Consider the following 20,347-nt stretch of genomic DNA (forward strand, 5'->3'; position numbering starts at 1 on the left):
TTAGGTTTTTTTATTTTTTATTTTTTTTAAGATTTTGTTTATTTATTTGACAGAGAGCACAAGCAGGGGAAGTGTGAGAGGGAGAAGCAGGCTCCCTGCTGAGCAAGGAGCCTGATGTAGGCCTCGATCCCAGGTGGATGGGATCATGATCTGAGCTGAAGGCGGACTCTTAACCGACTGAACCACCAGGAACTCTGCCATTAGGGTTTTAAATGCTCTCAAATGTAACTGTGATGACGAGAACTTAAGGATGAAGACAGCTGCACAGTTAGATGCTGCTAAATGGGAATCATTTCTAGAAGTCACCATTGGCATTAGGAGTCACAAATGGACTATCAGTTTAAGGACACCTTATTTTTCCTAATTCTTTTGAGGAATAAGTCATTCTCCCATCTGAACTGATTTGGCAACTCTCTATTATCCTCATGATAAAATCAAACATCTTGGCTATACAACATGTTACCCCAGTCTTTCATTAAATGATCCCATCTTTTTCTTCCTCCTCATTAATGTCATGCTTGCAAAGTCATGCAAAACCATCATACAAAACTGCTTGCTACTGCTTGAGTGTGCCATATAAAACCGTTCACATACCTTCCTATGCGTCTGCTTCCAGGAATGCCTTTGCCCTTATTCCTGCAGGAAATTCACAGTTTTACTTCAAGACCCAACTGAAGCTGGTCCTTCTCTGCATGTGTTTCCTAGTCCCATTGGTTTTATAAAAGGCTCCTATTCCACAATGTGCACAACTTGGTTCACCATTCAGTTGTGGCAGTCAACACTTTGGCTGAAACTAGCTATCTGTGACTTACATTGAATTGTTTTAAATTCCCAAAGGAAGTAAGGGTGCCTTTTTTCTTGGACCAACTTTTCCCAATATCCAGCACAGTATTTGACATATGGAAGGTACAGACTATATAGCTCTTGAATAAATGGATGAAGGATACATACAAAGATGGACAAACAGATGATTATGTAAATTACCTCCATCATCCTTAAGGGGGATTCTTAAGGCACTCATCACTGAGGAAAGGGAACAATAACCTCCTATAATATTTATTTCATATTCATCTCCAGAAGTTGGAGACCCAGTAGCCTGAACCAATAGCAGGCATTAGAGATTCCAGTCCAGGGCAGGTGGCCCCAGGAAGAAGGATTATAATCATAATTTCCTTGGTCATGTTAGAATTTTCCAGATAAGATAATTTTCTAGATAAGACTCTAGTTATGTTGTGTTTCAAAAATGCTAACTTTCTAGATGATTGCTTAGCCCTTAGCCACATCATTTTCCATTTTTTCTTTCCACTGGCCTTGGGTTCTTCTTCATAGAATCATCATCAGTATAAAGCATTTGCTCCCCGTCTCCCAATTTGGGTTCCAGCTGGAACTTAATTATGGGTTCATAGTTTCTGAGAGCCAAAAAGAATTTTAGGGATCATCTCATCCAATACCTCCATTTTGCAGACCTAGAAGCACTTGGGAAAACTTTGAGGAATGGATTGTCTTTGGCAATTACCCTTATAACTAGATGGTTCTAAGCCTCATCAGCACAAGAGGACTGATGAGGAAACAGCAACCTTAACTCCCAAATTATCTAGGAACTCAAGTTCCCCTGTAAGGTCTTCTTTATTTCCAAAAAGTCCTGTAGGGGCTTCATGTCTCCTCAGAAACAAGTCAGTTGATGTTCTTTGTCCCTGGCCCCTTCATCAATGCCACTTCTCACCAGGTCCCTGTTCTGGGCCTTTCTCTAAGAAGAGTCCTTCCTTTGTACCTCCATTTTCTGTGGAAGAGCTCAAGGCTGCTGCACAAGAGCCTTTCTGGGGGGTGGGGGGGACGGTTGAGGATTGAGGAAATGAAAGGAAGGGATGGGAGGGGAGCTGTTGAAAAACAGAAGAATAAACTCTCTCTCAGCTTCTTAGCCATACTTCATTATAGGTAGGCTGGAATGTAGAATTTGGCTCTAAAATCACATCTGGTTTCCATACTTGTCCCTGCTGTTTACTATGTGTTTGTCCTTCAGCAAGATACAAAAACTTTCTGAACCCGAATTTCTATTTTTATCTTCTTTAATAAGGTGGCAATAATAATTCCTTCCTCATAAGATTATTTGAGTTTTAAAAGGAACACTTTATATATATACACATATATATAATAATAATTATTATTATTGTATTATGTTAGTCACCATACAATACATCATTAGTTTTTGATTCAGTGTTCCAAGATTCATTATTTACGTATAACACCCAGTTCTCCATGCAATATGTGCCCTCCTTAATACCCATCATAGGGCTCACCCATCTCCCCCAGTCCCCTCCTCTCTAAAAGCCTCAGTGTGTTTCTTGGAGTCCACAGTCTCTCATGGTTCATCTCCTCCTCCGATTTCCCCCAGTACACTTTTCCTTTCCTTCTCCTAATGTCCTCCACATTATTCCTTATGTTCTACAAGTAAGTGAAACCATATGATAATTGACTTTCTCTGCTTGACTTACTTCATTCAGCATTTTATAAATATATAAAATCAGGTGCTTAGCATAGAGCCCGAAGTTGGTAAGCACTGAGCAAATGGTAAAGATATTATTAATTTTATCTTCATCATTCTTATCACTACCACTGTAGTTTTTCATTGAATAACTTCTTCTGCTTCTGCTCCTAACCCCTCTTTCTAAATTTTTTTTTTTTTAAAGTAGGCTCCATGCTCAATGTGGGGCTTGAACTCACGACCCTCAGATCAAGAGTCACACACTCCACTGACTAAGGTAGCCAAGAGCCCCTCCTAATCTCTCTTTCTATTGGGCCTTAATGGCAATTGCCTGGGCCAGCTGGGGAGGGGTCACAAAGGCTCCCCAGCCTCTTCATTCCTCCTTTACCCTCTTCTTGGCACCTGTACACAAAACTCCTTTTTCTCTCATTTTCCCTACCCCAGACAGTTTGGTAACCAATCATACAAACAATTCCTCTCAAAACCAAATTTTAATCCTATTAGAGCTTCAGCTAGGACATCTCAGTTGTCCTACTAGCAAAGCCAATCTGTACTTCTGAAATAATGGAAGTTGAAGTTGCCAGTTTTACTAGAGGAAAAAAAAAAAGGACACGTTTTGGTGCCAGATTTCCCCCAGAGCAGCGCTCTCCTCTATAGTAAGAAAGCTCCAGCTAGACGCACAGTTGCCTGGAGATAATATTTCACACATTCAACCATGCAGATGAGAACAGCATCCTGGAAGTGAGCAGAGCAAGAAGATGGAAAGAACCTGAGGCTTTGAGTAACTCTGTGCTTATCCACCCAGTAACCCTGAGATGTCTGGGCTGTTTGAGCCATTGTATTGAGGTATTTCTGCTCTCCTTATGATAGTTTCTAAACATTGCAAAAAGAAATGATGTTCAGACATTAAAGCAAGCCCCAAATACAATGTTTCATTAAAATATTAATATTGGTCATATGCTCACAAAGGGGTTGGGGAAACAAACGTCTTCCCATTCCCAGTACAGGAGCTTAAAGTTGGTATTGCCAAAATTTCAAGAACTCCTGCCCAGCCAGCCATTAAACATCAGTGGTCACCTTCTTATTATTAATGGAACTAGAGAAAACAAAGTCAAGGCAGGGAAATTATGTTCTTTATATAGACAACTTTCACATACAATCATTCAAGTTGCTTTTTAATTGCAAATAGGTACAGTGTAATTCACCCATCAAACAAATTAAGGGTCCTTTGATTATCAGACAAGCAAGCTCCATATGAAAGTGTTAGGGAGATTGCCCGAGATATTTTGGTCTTATAGTCCCAAGGACAGGGAAGAGAGTTTATATAATTAGCTTTGGAGGGATACTGGGCAGCCCTAGCTTATAGTTCAAACATCTAAACCAGTTGTGGAATTAGCCTAGACCAGTAGCCCAGACTGACAGCCTTGGATTTTAACATTTTTCTATTGTATATCTTTCTATTACAGGCATTTCATTGTATATATTTGACTGATTATATATAATTTGTAAATTATATTATTATTCTCATAATCACTGGCTCATCCAGAGAGTGAGTTTTAGATCTCAAATACATTCATAGGAGCAGCCGCAGACTCTCAAAACCTTGTTCTCTCATGCTAACCGTGCTGGACTAATGATCACCCCTCAAGACCGAGGACACCAGACTCCATGTAACCAAAGATTCCATGCCAACAGAGAGTAGGTTAAAAATAGACACAGGTAGCTCCTTTCTATAAGCTTCTAGGTCTCCAAAGGGCAAAAGTCCTGGTTTGATGCCAAAATGATGCATTTGCCTTATCAGAAAGAATTACGAAGTCAAAGGACTTGCCCAGGGGTACATGGTCAGCATGGAGCAGAGGGGGACTGTCCTCTTATCACCCAAGGAATGATTTAAGCCTGTCTTCTCAGTCATGATGAAATCCAGATGTTATGAGATAAGCTGTCTTAGAATAACTTACTACCTACCAATACTGTAAATAACGCCTTCCCATGCATTACTTTTTTTCATGTCTTGTAAGTTTAAAAACTTCTGCCAAATTTTCTTGATCATGCTCTATGTTTCATAATATTGTGAGGTATGTCTGATTTCCTTTTCAGATTTGGACAAAATGACTTTCCTTTCCATGACATTGTTCTGTCCTCCATTTAATGTGTTGGCCTTGTGACAGGTGCTGTTTGATATTGTGGCTAATCTAACATCCACTGAATCAAGGGGAATAGCACACTACTAACCATTGTTACACGTTATAATGTGTCAGGCACCTTCTAGGCATGTTATGTTTATTAACTCCTAATGTACATGATACATTAATTATCATAACAGCCTTGAAGAATGGATAGTTTTATTACTCCCATTTTATAAATAAGAAAACTAAAGCTAAACAATTCAGCCAGTAGCATACCACTAAAAAGGATCAAAGACAACGCCCCCAACCAGATGATCTACTACCGTGATACAAAAATCTACCAGTGGTGTCATTCCCATTTGACGAAGACCATTTGGACAGAAGTAACGAAAGTGAATTGAAAAGTTACAGAATTATAGAATCTGGGGCCAAAGGGAGCTCAGATGTCTTCTAGTTTTTCTTGCCCAAAATATTAATTCAAGAAATTAACAGGTTGTCCATCAGAGAAAACAGTCAAAAAGAACAAGCAGAAGACTGAGCAGAATCACTTCTAAAAGAAGAAAAAGTTAAAGCATTTGTGAATCAAAGACAGTCTTCTAAGTAGAAATCCAGCATGGCCAGACAACAGATAATAGAATAGCATATAAACCTGGACGATGTTATAGGTGGTCAGAAGGGAATAATGAGGTTATAGGAACACAAGCCCAGAAAGGTGTTTTTGTTTGGTTCTTTGGCAACACTCGACTCTAGGAAATGATGGGGAAATTCTGATTTCTGAGAACGCTTTTCACAAGAAAGAGATTAGAAGAAGAGATGCTGCAATCGAAGAAAGCAAAGTTCAATAAAGCACTCGGGCCAGATGGCATTTATCTGAGTGTTCTGAAGCAAATAAAGTGTGAAACAGCAGAGACTGACGAGAATGGATACCGTGGTCCTAAAAATAGCAACTGTGGTTGAAGACTGTCCAGTTTCTAACACAGCGGCCATTTTTTTTTAAAAAAAGGAAAACTGAAAGAAATACTGGGAATTCAGACAAGTGAACTTTGTCTTGGGGCTAGGATTAATATTTGGGGGGAAGAAATCTGAGGACAGTACCAGATGACATCTGGGGACAGAGATCTCCCACGGTCTCTTCAGTAACAGGAATTTTCACTTTCCGACCTTAAAATTGATCACGCCTCTAGAGCAATGTTATGCACTTGGCTTTTCCAAAGACTTGAGATGAAGAAATAGATTTTTTTTTTTTTTGGATCTAAAACTAGCTATCTTTAGCTAGAATCATTTATTCTTTAGCCAGAATCATTTATAGTGTATGCTTAGGTCAAAGAAAAGAGATTGGTTAAAATGTTCCTGGAATCTGGTGTGGGGATGAAATGAAATTTCAGATGCATTTTTTAAAAAATAATTACGAGGTCTGTGTGAGCCGCAGGCAACTGACTCCCAGATGACTGGCAGCATCTTCCAGGGGAGGCAGTAAACAAAGAAATGGTGATCACATGATCATATGATCATCATCTCTAACATCAACTTAGTGTTTATTACATGGCGAACACACGGCTTCGTGACTGACATCCATGATGTCAATTATTCTTAGTCTGTGAGTCCCACTATAACCTATTCAGAAACATCTGCTATTTCAGGAAGAAAAATGTCCTAAGGGGTAGGATGGTCTCAGCCATGGTCAAAGTTCAGAGGAGTTCCAAACAAAGCTTGTCCAAAATATTCTGAAAAAAACACAGTCTTCCTTTAAAACTGAATGAGGCCAAGAGGGCTGTAAACGAAGTCAAGGATGGAATCTGTCTCTGCCCCTCGGTCTATGGGTTGATAATTCATACCTTTGAAACCTCCAGAGAGGCAGGCTGACACGGGTCCCAGATTCCACCTGAACGCGACCAGCCCTTAGACTAGCGAGTTCTTGGTTTTTATTTGTGTGTGTGTGTGTGTGTGTGTGTGTGTGTGTGTGTGTGTTTAAATTTCCTAGTCCTTAAACCCATTTCCTTACCTAACTTCTGTCCCTTGCTATTTATAACTGTTTTGTGTTTGTTTCCTGATTCCACTGGCTCAGTGTCTTTTCCCATGGCTTTCATCTGTGTTGCCTGCCTGGGATTTTAGACCCACGTGGGTCTAAAGCCTTCCTGCAAGCTTTGTCTGAAATTCTCCCAGGCTTTGGTCTGCAACCTCCTGCCACCCAACCCAGTGCGAAGAGACAGAATGATCTGGAGCCCAGTGCGAAGAGACAGAATGATCTGGATCTGGATCTGGATCTCATCTAGTAGATGAGAACTATTCTACTAGTCAGTGACCCTTCCCAATTAAAATACTTCATTTGGGGTTCTCCACACAGTACTTCTAGTACTTTCTTTTCAATAAAGCCTTGCTGACTGAATTTACAGTGCATGCAGTAACATGAACTGCAGACCAGAGTCCAAATTACAACACATGACCTCTATGGCAAGAAAGAGTAAAAAAAAAAAATAAAACAGTCTTGGACAGATGCCAGGTGACACCAGACCCATGAGAGAAAAATGCACTAAACAGAAAGAGTAGTGCACACAACACAGCCTTGCTCTCTAATCTTTTGTGAACTATGAGTCGTCTCCTTCACAAAATTAAAAGCCTATTGAGAACAGGGTACAATGAAGTGTCAAGTGCAAGGTGGCTACCTTCCCCATCACTCCTCCTACCACCAGGAACTTGCAGAGGTTGAGCTTTCATGTTAGCCTTCCTCCCTGGCAAAACATTGACAATTAGCCTTGAGCCCTACAAAGCCACACTGGGGAAAGTAGGAAATGTTGCTATATCCATATCACACCTAGACAGATACTTGAAAAAGAAGCATTCTGCCTTTTGCCTCTTATGTTTAAATTATTCCATCCAGGGTTTCTTTTTCATCATCCAAGTCTGGTTCTTTCCCAGTATAAGTCTGTCAAACAGAAAATATCCATCTGAGTTCTAAAACTCAAATTTTAATCTTCCATTTTTTTATTCAATGCAATTATTTTTCTTGGTTCCAAATTCTATTTATTATTCAGTTACTTTTGTAATAACCCAGAATTTAATGCACTTCCTACAATCTCTGTTTTTTGTTCCAAACTCTCCCTGAATCCCAAAACTCAGTTTTGATCAATTAAACAATTGCTATCCAGGAACCCCAAAGTTTAGTTCTAATCAATGAATAAACACATATCCATTTATAGGAAAATCATAGCAAAGATATTTTATAAAAGAGTTTATATGTGTACAGTAGGCTTGGGACTAAATATTTTATACACATCAAAAGTAGACTTCTCAGGGGCACCTGGGTGGCTCAGTTTGTTTAGCGACTGCCTTTGGCTCAGGTCATGATCCTGGAGTCCCAGGATCGAGTCCCTCATCGGGCTCCCAGCTCCATGGGGAGTCTGCTTCTCCCCCTGACCTTCTCCCCTTCTCATTCTCTCTCTCTCTCTCTCTCAAATAAATAAATAAAATCTTTAAAAAAAAATAGACTTCTCAGATCATTTATTATGACCTAAGACAGAAAAGGGCCTATTATTATGTATAAACTGGTGTTAACTGCAGCAGACACACAGGGGGTTATCTGTCCAGCCTCCTCATTGGGGAAATGCCTGTTTTCCTCACCCCATTCATGAGGTTATCATAGACGCTGTTCTAGGGCAACAGTTTATTGGCTCAGAAATAGACACTAGACTCAAAATAATAGACTTTATCATAGACTTTCTCATAATCCCTATCCCAGACCTCATATTCTTAGCCAAAACTTTTAAGTTTCAGTCAGGCACCTGACACAAATGGGAAAAATTGGAATTCCATCCTGAGAATGTTTTATCCAGAACTGATAGTCATTCTTTGGGTGCCCGAAGTATGATGTGTAAAACTAGTAGGCCAAGTATCAGTAACCATATTTCCTGTCGTGGGGAACAAAATAAGGGAGGAAATAAGAAAGAAAAAAATAAAATAAAATAAATCTCATACCCCAGAAAGTCAGAGGAAATAGCTACACAGAGTCCTAATGGTGCTCAGGTCTCTATTTCCAGTTCTGCCTCAAATCCAGCTGGATTTCTACCCTTGAGTCTTCTAAATTCTCTACTTTGCTCAAATTCGTTTTAGTTGAATTCTGTCACACATAAGCCAAAGAGTTCCTGATGAATAAAATTCCCACCGTCTGAACTTACCAAATGGAAAGCCGAGCCTCAGAGTGATCAGTGGACTTGTCAGGAACATGTAGAAAGTAACTTAAAAAAGAAGAATTCCAACCATGCTTATTCATTTCTTATCAGTGACTCTGATTTTCTCTTTTTATTTTATTTTATTTTATTTATTTATTTGACAGAGAGAGATCACAAGTAGACAGGCAGGCAGAGAAAGAGAGAGAGAGAGGGAAGCAGGCTCCCTCCTGAGCAGAGAGCCCAATGCGGGACTCGATCCCAGGACCCTGAGATCATGACCTGAGCCGAAGGCAGTGGCTTAACCCACTGAGCCACCCAGGCGCCCCAGTGACTCTGATTTTCTATTTCTGTGACATTGTCTTCAGTGGTAGGAAAGTTTAAACCCATCATTCCCATTAGGCTTTACACTGGGAACAACAATGAATCTTAAATAATTCTAAAACATGGAATCTTGGGTGGAACCAGGTAAAACATAATTATACTAAATCCTCATTTTAAAAGCCAAGTGAGACATATTTCTCTTACAGCTCTTTGAAATGGAATGAACTCATCATGAAACCCAAAAGAAAGTCAGTTACTTAAGCAAGCACAACACAATTTGTATTATCACAAAATGACTAGTATGTCTTCTGTATGCTCAAAGCCATCATGAGGACACGGAGGAATTCTGCCAATCCACGTTTCCATTTCTCAACTGAATTGTTGACAATCTCTAAAAATGTCAATATTACTCTGTTTAAAAAAAACATAAGTCTGGTAAATGAATGTATAAATTTGAAGGGCCTAGTTCATCTGTTCCATCTTTAACATCTGTAAGAGAAGGACCAAAGGACCAAGTAGTTAGCATAATGACCTCAGACAAGTAAGGTTTACAAAGACATTTGAGGTAGTACAAAATAACTAAAGTTCCTAAAAAGGGATTGACAATACCGGAAGCTTCTTTATGACTAGAGGGGTATAGCCTTGTGTTTATGAACTTGAGTTTTGGAGCCAGACTGCTAAGTTTCCAACCTCTAAACTGTCATATAATTTCTATGTGACCTTGGGCAAATTATTATCATCTTGGTGTCTCAGTTTCTTGATCTATAACACAGGAATAAAACAGGGTTTCCAAGTTGGCAGTGGAGAATAATAAAAGAGTTAATAGATTTAACAGACTGGGAACAAAACCTGGCAGATAATAAGCACTCAATATATGTTCGCTGTTATTATTAAGAGACCATGAATCACTTGTTTTTGTAGCATCAAATAAAGCAGACGCATGCACATACACACATCTGATAGTTATTTAAATAAAAAAATAAAACATAAATCAACAGAGTACATTTTAATTAAATCAGCTAATGGCATAGTATAGATCAGTTGGGAAAGTGAGTTTACTTCACAAATTATTTCTAACATGGTTCCTCATAAAACAGTAGGACTTCATTAGATATAGAGTTTAAAGGGAACATTAAAAACATATAATGTATAACCACACAGTTTGCTTAACAGCTCCTTTTAAAATTATTGTTATTCGGAAACATTTTTAATTTAAGGGAGCTATTTGAATGAATTTCTGAAGGAAATCGATAACACTGTTTATTCAGTCCATTGAGGTCCCTGGGTCATAGCAACTACCAGTGTTCAGATGTTTGGGAACTGTGAAAAAAAAAAGCAACAGGTTTGAAGTACCTTAAATATGAGAAGGGCATGGAGAAACAATTCATCACAAACAAGTCGTTAAAATTAAAAGTGTATTCTTAAATCGTTTCTTGATTAAGAACAAATGCTCCATTAATCTGGAACATATTGACTTGAGTACACAAGTAAAGTCAAAGAGAGCAATGACTGACTTGACATGGAACACAGTATCCTGTGTGTTCCCATCTCAAAAGTTTTGTAAGAACAGACTCCACAAAAGATAACTAGATACAGTGAATTGAACAGAAAACAGCATCACACAATGATGCAAAGGTAAATTTTTTAAAAAATCTAGATAACAGAGAACATTGTGTACCAGCACCCATGAAACTTCTTCCATCTATAGATTCTGAGAACATTCCATTTATTTCAGAATGAAAATAAGCCTAAATCCAAGATAAAAAATAAATAAATAAATAAAAGGCATACATAAAAGAAATAAAGTACCTAATTTTAAAGAAACTTGGTATCCTTTCCCCTTAACCCCCATCTCCATCTCCAAGTTTTAGTTAAGTGTGTGAATGTGTATTAAAAACCAGGACAGATAGCTTTGAAGAAAACTCTAACAGCATAATTGGGTACAGATTTTCTTTGGACCATATAAAAGCTGCATTTCTTAAGGCAGCACATAGTACTTGGTAAATAAAATATCAGATGTCCATCAATGTGAACTGTGCATAAAAAATCACTGATATGCTTTAAAAAAAAAAAAAAAGATCAGGTGTACCTGGGTGGTTCAGTTGGTTAACCGTCTGCCTTTGGCTCATGTCATGATCCCAGAGTCTTGGGATCGAGTCCCACATTGGGCTTCCTGTTCAGCAGGGAGTCTGCTTCTCTGCCCCTCCCCTGGCTGGTGCTGTTTCTCTCAAATAGATAAATAAATAAAATCTTAAAAGAAAAAAAAAGATTTGATATTAAACATCTGTATGAGGACAACTATACAGTGTTTTAAAAAACTGAGTCTTGGGGCGCCTGGGTGGCTCAGTGGGTTAAGCCTCTGCCTTCAGCTCAGGTCATGATCTCAGGGTCCTGGGATCAAGCCCCATATCAGGCTCTCTGCACAGCAGGGAGCCTGCTTCACCCTCTCTCTCTGCCTGCCTCTCTGCCTACTTGTGATCTCTCTCTGTCAAATAAATAAACAAAAATTAAAAAAAGAAAAAACAAAAACCTGAGTCTTGTTTTGGACTAGCCATTAAAATATGTCATATATTCTTTGGAAAAGCTTCAGAATTTCACCTTCTAGAAGATGAATTCCATGAGGAAAAGAACTTTTTTCTCTCTCAGTCATTACTATTTCCCCAGAGCAATGCTTAGGTCACAATAGATGCTCAATAAGTATTTGATGAATTCAGCCATGGATGAAACCATAATTTGGATAATACCTGTTGTGATTTGTAAATTTAACAGTTGGCCTCAGAACTTTACCCTCTGTAGTTGGCTCCCTTTCCATGCCATTCCATACCGCCTTTATACCCAGTAAAAGGTCCACAGAGATGTCTCCTAATGATGAAGAGAAAGAAAATATCCATGAAGGATTGTAGTGGCTTCAGATAAATACTATGTGCAAAAAAACTTCCCAAATGCCATTTTCTATAGAATGGTACAAAACATTATGATAATTTTTCTAAGACCAGAATAAATTCTTCCAAAGTCAAACAAAATTTGACATAAATTTTAGAGTCAAATTCAAGATAGAATACCATATGACCTTTACTAAAATAGTATTCTTCATTGCAGACTTCAAAACAGGGTAAGAAAAAAATTTTCTAGAAACATTTTCTAGAAAGGGAAGAGAAAAAAGAAAGTAGAGACACTACTCTAAGGAACTGTAACCAGACTTTCTTTTGAGCACCTTATTTTTCCCAAGGTTTTAATCTTGAAAACAAGATAGCAAAGAAGATAGACAAAGAGCCAGTACAGGACTTTTCCTATTTATTAGATGTACACTCAGCTTGTGTTAGAGTATAAATTATGATAGCCCATGCCCATGAGAAACAAAGAGTCCAGTTATAGGTACAAGACTAGCAATCAGGAATCAATGATATACTGCCTTACATCTCTTAATACTAAACTGCATAGAACTAATTCCAAATGACCTAGAGACAAGAGGCAATTCCATGCCTCACACAATGTCCAGCACATATTAGACATGCAATAAATACTTGAGAGGTAACTGAAAGCTAGAATGAATGGATGCATGGATGAATGAATGAATGAATGGATGCATGGATGAATGAATGAATGATGAATGAATGACTGCTTTTAGAAGTTAACCCCATTTAGGATCCTGGAGGGTGATGTCCAGCATTTGGTCTGTGTCTCCCACAAATAACATCTCAATTTTCATTTCCATCTTCCATGTACCTTTCCGTCTTCACACATATGATAGAAGCTGTGTCAACCTTATGCGGAAAAGATGGAAGGGTAGAAAACACAATTGTCCTCTTGATAATATTGGGTGGTCTTGGAGGTGCTCGCTTCGGCAGCACAAATACTAAAACTGGGTGGTCTTGGAGGCTCAAATTGCCATGATTCACCTGCTGTGACCAGTCAGAGTCTCCTTCTTAGGAATTAATTCTAGGACACTCAGTGAGTGGTGACCAATTGACAGATTAACTGTTTGCTTCTGAGCCTGGGGCCGTGCAAGTTCAAAGCCTGGGCAGTCATCAGAGACCCTGTTGCAAGAAAAGCAGAAGCAGCCAGTTGGGATAGGAAGAGAACTTGAATAGGAGCAGATTAAGAAGCAACGTCCAGAAAAACATGGTCCTTGAAAGGGAGACAAATTGAGAGAGAAGAAATCTGTTCACAGAGAAGGGGCTAATCAGTCCTGTCACTTCTGGGATCGGTTTTATCTGGATTCCAGAGAGACCTCTTTCTCTCTCTTAAATGAAATGACTTTGGGCTAGTTCCTATTTCTTATGAGTAAAAAAAAGCCCCATTCAAATACTTATTATTCCTTTTCCCACTTTAATTTGCTAATATTGTTTCTACCTAGCATTACATGGTATAAGCGTTGGCTTGGAACTTAGATCTTAAAGCCATTTTAACTACTTGATTAGGCTGAGAGAGTTCCTATATTTTCATAGAATCTTACAGCGTTCTGAGAGAAAAGACTAATGAATTGCTTCTGTGAGTTTCTATTCCACTCAAATTTTTAAAAGCAAATATTTTCAATTGTTATTAATCGAGCTAAGCATGCAAAAATGTCATCTATAAATTTGAGGAGGGTGTTTTGGGCTAGTCTTGAAAATATTTATTGAAACAAAATATTTCATCAGTTTTATGGGGCTTTTGTGTGAATCTAGCAAATTTAGCATTTATACAAGGTCCAAACACCATAGGAAAAGTTCTAAAATGAATTATTTAGGCATTCATATCCACAGTACAAGAAAAAGATGAAACAGAATTTTTCTTCACATAGTTGACCAAGCTTCCCAGTGATTTTTTTTTTTTTTAAGTGCTTTGCTAAAACAGCTTGGGGGTTCCCATTTTAAAAATTAAACTCCTGGTGTATATTTAGCTATTGGGTGTTTTTATTTTTATTTTATTTTATTTTATTTTGCCCCTGGGTATAGTGTTTAATTTGTACATCTCAGTCATCTGAATGATCTTGGTGATCTGAAGCTATTTCCTGTGGAACACTCAAACCTTCCTCCCAAAGGTCCTTGAAGCTAGCTAGACCCAGCAGATACCAGGCTTCCAGGAGCTCACTGTTCTTCACTCCTGGAGGGCTTCATTCTTCACTTCAGAGGGCACCTGGGTGGCTCAGTCTGTTAAGTGTCTGCTTTCAGCTCAGGTTATGATCCCAGAGCCCCACATCTGCTCCCTGGTAGGCAGGGAGTCTGCTTCTGCCTCTTCTCTTCACTCTGTGCTCTTTCTCTTCTCTCTCTCAAATAAATAAATAAAATCTTTAAAAAAAAAAAAAAAGGTACCAGAATACATGCTCATGAGGAAGATAGATCCCAGAGCTCTAACTTACACCTAGAGTGTTGGAATAAGAGCCAAAAATCTCTAGGAGTGTGACCTTTAACCAGTTATGCTTAAGAGAGGCTCATGCTAAGAGGAAATAAGATTGTAAGTGATCTTTTGGTGACCCCGTCACCTATAGAAGACAAAAAGTTTGATAGTCTTGTTCTTGGAAAATGTCTATGAAGATTTAGCAAAATCACTTGATGAGTAGGTTAACATAAGGTTTCCGGCTGGAACTCAAGCCGTGACTGCAAATAAACTCTTCAAAGGAAAGGTAGATCGAGGTGTCCATAGTACAGTCAAAAGGGGTGTCTATGCCTTGGTCAATAATTACATACATAGAAAGAGCCCAAATCACATCTTTAATTTTCCCTATAGCACATCAGATTTGGCCCAGAAAAATGCAGTAATTTATAAAAGCTACAGAGGAAAAATTGAAAAGCTTTGGAACTATTAAAAAGTATTGGCTCTCAGGGCACCTGGGTGGCTCAGTCGGTTAAGTGTCTGCCTTCGGCTTAGGTCATGATCTCTAGGTCCTGGGATCGAGCCCCGCATCGAACTCCCTGCTCAGATGGGAGTCTGCTTCTCCCTCTGTCTATGCCCCTCCCCATGCTCATGCTTTCTCTTTCACTTGCTCTCTCAAATGAATAAAATATTAAAAAAAAAAAAAAAGGAAAAGTATTGGATCTCGAAACTCAAATCTAATTCCAAATTGAGACTAATACCCGTAACTCACAATTCTGGCTTCAGACAATAGGACACAGGAAACAAAGAACAGAGATTTTAAAAAGTATGTTCTCTCATCTTAAATATTTGCTTATTGACAGATTTCCAGGTTGTTCTTCTTTGTCCCCCCATGTAATAGTATTTGGCATTCTCTTTCTCTTTCTTTATTTATAAACACTTAACAACCTCAGGCCTCAGTCTGCAACCAAAACGAAGGCATAGATCTGCCCACTGAGTTACAGGCTTCTCCCTACTATACCTACCTAGAAGGAATCTTGGGCTCCGAAGAGTTTTTCCTAGCACCAAGAGATTCTGGCACTTGGGCGTTTTGAGGGTTGAAAACCAACCGGCAGTGCTGTTTCAGACTCTCCTGGCTTTTTGCCATGGTCCGTGGGGCAGCAGTGTGTTTCCTGTCTTAGGATCCTTACAGAGACCATGACCTTCCCCCACAGGGTTCCTGGTGTCCCCAGTGCCGCATAGCACTGCGATGCCATCTGGGCCCAGGCTTCCCTTCAGTCTACGCTGCTTTTCTCCAGAAATGGGGCAAAGATTTCTAATCCCTGAATTCACGGGGCTCAAACCATTCCTTGCCACCCGGCCCAGGAATGAGATGCCCCATTATCCTCTTTATTTCCTTTGTTCTCAGCTTCAAAATCCTTCTCGGGGCTTCAGACACAAGACTTCCTCCTCCCCTCTCTCCTTCCTTCTCCAAATGCAAATCAGACATACAAATATATGCCTGGGAGGATTGCTGAATCCAAAAAGCTGTTCTCCGTTTCAGCTAAGAAAAGACCTCGATCTACATCTACATTTGCTCCTTTCAAACGCCAGACTACAATAGTTAATAAAGATGAGATACAGAGTCACCTTTATGCCTTAGTCTTTTGTACTTGCCGTAGGACGGACATCATGGTTCTTTCTAGCTTGCCAAAAAATGTGAGGGGAAATGTGCTGAAGTAGCAGCAAAACTCGGGGCTGGCAAGGTCAAGTGACATGTGCTATTGTTCACAGGAAATAATGGCAAACGGAAAGATTTTCCATCGTGACAAACAGATGGAATAGGCATGGAGAGAAAGAAGAGAGAAAAACGGTAGAGTAAACACAAGTTGGGAGCTCCGCTGTCTGAATTAATAGGTGTTAGACATGAAAGAGAGGGTCTGAAGTAGTTTGTAACAGCATCAAGATAGAATCCGTTTTAGGGGTGCCTGGGTGGCTCAGTGGGTTAAAACCTCTGCCTTCGGATCAGGTCATGATCCCAGAGTCCTGGGATCGAGCCCCGCATCGGGCTCTCTGCTCAGCAGGGAGCCTGCTTCCTCTTATCTCTCTGCCTGCCTCTCTGCCTACTTGTGATCTCTGTCTGTCAAATAAATAAATAAAATCTATATTAAAAAAAAAGAATCCGTTTTACCAGGATAATTTTATGTCACCTGGTGTTATGCATGGTTTATACAGCATGAGGAGCTTGGAAGTAGAAAAAATGAGTTTCCAATGGGAAGGGCCAGAACTGACTCAGACACAGGACTCCGGGATCCTAAGACAGGAAAACAACCTCAGACTCAACAACCTGAGTTGACCCAGCAGTGACCCAGGAGAAGCAATGACCCAAAGGGGGCTGCCAAGGTGGGAGCTAAAACAGGGAAGAAAGAGAGAAGCTTGAATGAGAAAAGGTCACAAGGGCCTGAAAGAAGATTGTGTATTGAAAAACAAGGGCTCGCTTACCAGAAAGACAAAGCTGGTTTAGGACAAAAGTATGCTCTGGAAATCCTCAATCATTGAGGCAAGAGGACAGTTGTTTCAAAAGTAGGTAGTTCGTAAATAGATTATTACTTCCAAAATAGAGACAGATCAGTACTCTAAAGACCAAATCTTATGGAGTCCATGCTGTTTCTCATCCTTCTAGAGCTGTGAGACTTACCTACTAACTTCCAGATGCAAAGTTCCGCTCAATTGACTGAAGAATGACTGAGATCTTAAGCAAACTAGATCACCAGGTTCTGTGGCTTTCACAGAGTCTGAATCCGTGCCATCCCCTTTTCGGAGTGAGTACCTAAGGATGTTTCCAAGGCATCACAATATTATGTTGGCCTAGTTACAACGGAGAAAGTGTCCTTTCTAAACTCCGTGTGTGTGTGTGTGTGTGTGTGTGTGTGTGTGTGTGTGTGTGTGTGTATGTGTGTGTGTGTAAGCAGGCTCGCGGGTAACAGTCAGCCTTCAGTCTATAAACATTCCCAAGGAAGAAATGTATCCCTAGCAAGACTGTCAGACACAAACCAGTCTGACTTCAAAAAAAAAAAAAAAAATCAGAATTCACACATCCGAGTGTGTACTGTTGCTTTTAAAGTATCCATTTAGAAGGCTGCATACTTATATTAATAAAGGGAAGGCTCTAAACATTTTTTGGAGTTCCTTTTTGAAGATGGCCTTCATTTTCTGTGCCACGATTTTGGAATGTCTTTATGATAATGTAGCTTCATCTTTTGAGTGTAAATGTGATTTGTAAATAACCAAAAGTAAGTCAGAAGCAAATCTTAAGATGATAGATAATTAAATTGGGCAATATCATAAGGAGGTAAGCTGAACTTTGGAAAAGCTTGTAGATGTATTTACCTTATTTTGTTACGTCTCACACTTTCTTTTTGGAGATAATTTTGTTGCTTTTGCTTTCATAATCAGTAACATCCTAAATTCTGCTGCTGACAAAGAAAATGGGTTACATGTGTGTATGTTTGTTTCATCACACAGTGAAAGCAAAGAATCTACAGAATTCATTTACATTTAGCAGGGGGAAAAATGTTGCTCCAGATATAGTTTAAATCCACCATTGGTAACTAAGCAGAACACTTGCAACTAAGTCAAACACACACTTCTAAAAAGATACATCAATAGGCGACTACGTGGCTGAGTTGGTTAAGCATCTGCCTTCAGCTCAGGTCGTGATCCCGGGGTCCTGGGATTGAGTCCCTGTTTGGGCTCCCTGCTCACCGGGAAGTCTGCTCCTCCCTCTCTCTCTCTCTCTGCCCTTCCCCCAGCTTATGCTCTCTCTCGCTCATCCTCTCTCCCAAATAAATAAATAAAATCTTCTGAAAAAGTAATAAAAATTAAAAAATAAAAAGATACATCAAAAGATGAGATTACTTCTAGCAAATTCTTTCCATCTTCTATGTAAAGGTCTACTCGGCAAAGCAAAGATGCTTTAACAGGAATTTTAATATGGTTTATAGTATCATATTTTATTAAAGATTTTTCTCCTTTTGAAAATGTTTTTAATAACCTCTCATATGCTCCTCAGTTAGAACTATTAATGGTTGTACATTTTCCCCCTATGACTGATATGGGAAATTCTTAATACTAAATGCAGTAAAATAATGTTTTGCTATAAATTCTAGAACTTGAATTCGATATAAAATCATTCTTACCAGGCTTTAAATTATATCAACTCAATGAAACTTATTTGTGCAAAATGTTTCTCCCTACCACTGTGCTCATTGGCAAACACTGCTGAGCTGGGTGCTTTATAGCTTCTAAAATAATTATTCAATATGATATTAGGTTATAGAATGTGGGGCACAAATCCCTGAAGCCTAGAGAGGCGCTAGGAGGTAGAGTCCACTATCTTTCAACCTCACCATGGTTATGTTTGAATCTGATGTCTTTCCTACCTATTTAACTTGCTTCCTCAAATACAGAATATATGTTTCAAAAGTCAAACCGTACTAAAGTCAAAAAAGCGGGAGGGAGGGGCACCTGGGTGGCTCAGTAGGTTAAGCCGCTGCCTTCGGCTCAGGTCATGGTCTCAGGGTCCTGGGATCCAGCCCCGCATCAGGCTCTCTGCTTAGCGGGGAGCCTGCTTCCGCCCTTCTCTCTCTGCCTGCCTCTGCCTACTTGGATCTCTGTCTATCAAATAAATAAATAAAATCTTAAAAAAAAAAAGCGAGAGGAATACCAACATTGCAATACGTGAGTACAGGCAATGGAGAAAGGGGTCAAAGGCTAGGCTGAAAATAGGTAGACTTACAGACTAAGTTCTCTTTCTTTCATCATTGAATGAAATTTAGTCTAGAGATTTTGTCAAAAGACATAAAAGGATATCATTTCTCTGAGATGTTGCCTCTAGAGCATGGGCACCTTACTTCAGCATTACCAGCACTTTGGGCCGGAAAATTCTTTATTGAGGGTGGAGTGGATTCTGTACTGGGGACTCTAAGATGTTTCACAATATCCCTCGCCCTTTGCCCGCTAGATGCCATTAACATCGCTATTCCCAAAAATGACAGCCAAAAATGATTCCAGACATAGCTAAGTGCCCCCCTGGGGGACAGAATCTTCTTTCCTCACCACTCCTAAGTTGAGAATCACTGCCTGAGAGCAACTGTTTTGGTATTTAGAAGACGTTTCTGACAGTAAGTTACGGAAGGTTGACATCATGCCTTTATTATTCGTGTTGGTTTAGTGTTTCGCCACGCGTAGCTTAGGGTCAAGAAAAAACACCCTGATCCGTGTAACGTAAATTCTCATCAACTATGTTCCCATGTTCTTCAGTTCTCTTTAAACTGTGAACCTGTGTTTATACCTACGTTTCCTGCAGTCGCCCCAAATGGTCGCACGTAAGAAGAAAAGTGCACTGCTTACAGACAAGAAAACATTTCATATGGCCAAAGATAGCACATGCTAGCTTTGCAAAGTGTATCTCAAATGTCTGCAGCATTTCATGGCAACAAAAGTTGCTGTAGAGTAAGTGGGTCAGAATTACCATTGGTGAAGTGGTCCCCGAAATACCTTTGGATTATTATAGGCCAGGCCCAAGCAAGCGAGGCTCATTGGATTTGAGAGGCAGCCCTTGGAGGTGGTTAAAATATCCCCAGTCAGATAGCATTTGCAAGAAACATGGGTCTGAGTTAACCAAGTGGGCGCCTGGTAAGACTTCAAATACTCTGAGAACAAGCCTGATTCTGTATGTTACGCAGAAGCTTCGGGTCTATTCTTGCTCAGCCCCAGGAGTCTAGTAGGCAAGCGACAAAAAAAGACAAACTTCAAATTTCGGTCCAAGAAGGAGCAGGTTTTATGGAACATAACACTAACTCGGGAGCAAAGTAAGCGCTTAAACAAAGTGCAAACTCCGATAGCAAGTGAATTAAGGCGCCCACAGTGGCCTTCCAATTTCCTTGGCAACCAGGAAGGATCAGCGAGTTTTAAAA

Source organism: Enhydra lutris, unplaced genomic scaffold (genome assembly GCF_002288905.1).
Source record: "Enhydra lutris kenyoni isolate GAN:26980312 unplaced genomic scaffold, ASM228890v2 scaffoldscaffold2, whole genome shotgun sequence".
Taxonomy (NCBI): domain Eukaryota; kingdom Metazoa; phylum Chordata; class Mammalia; order Carnivora; family Mustelidae; genus Enhydra; species Enhydra lutris.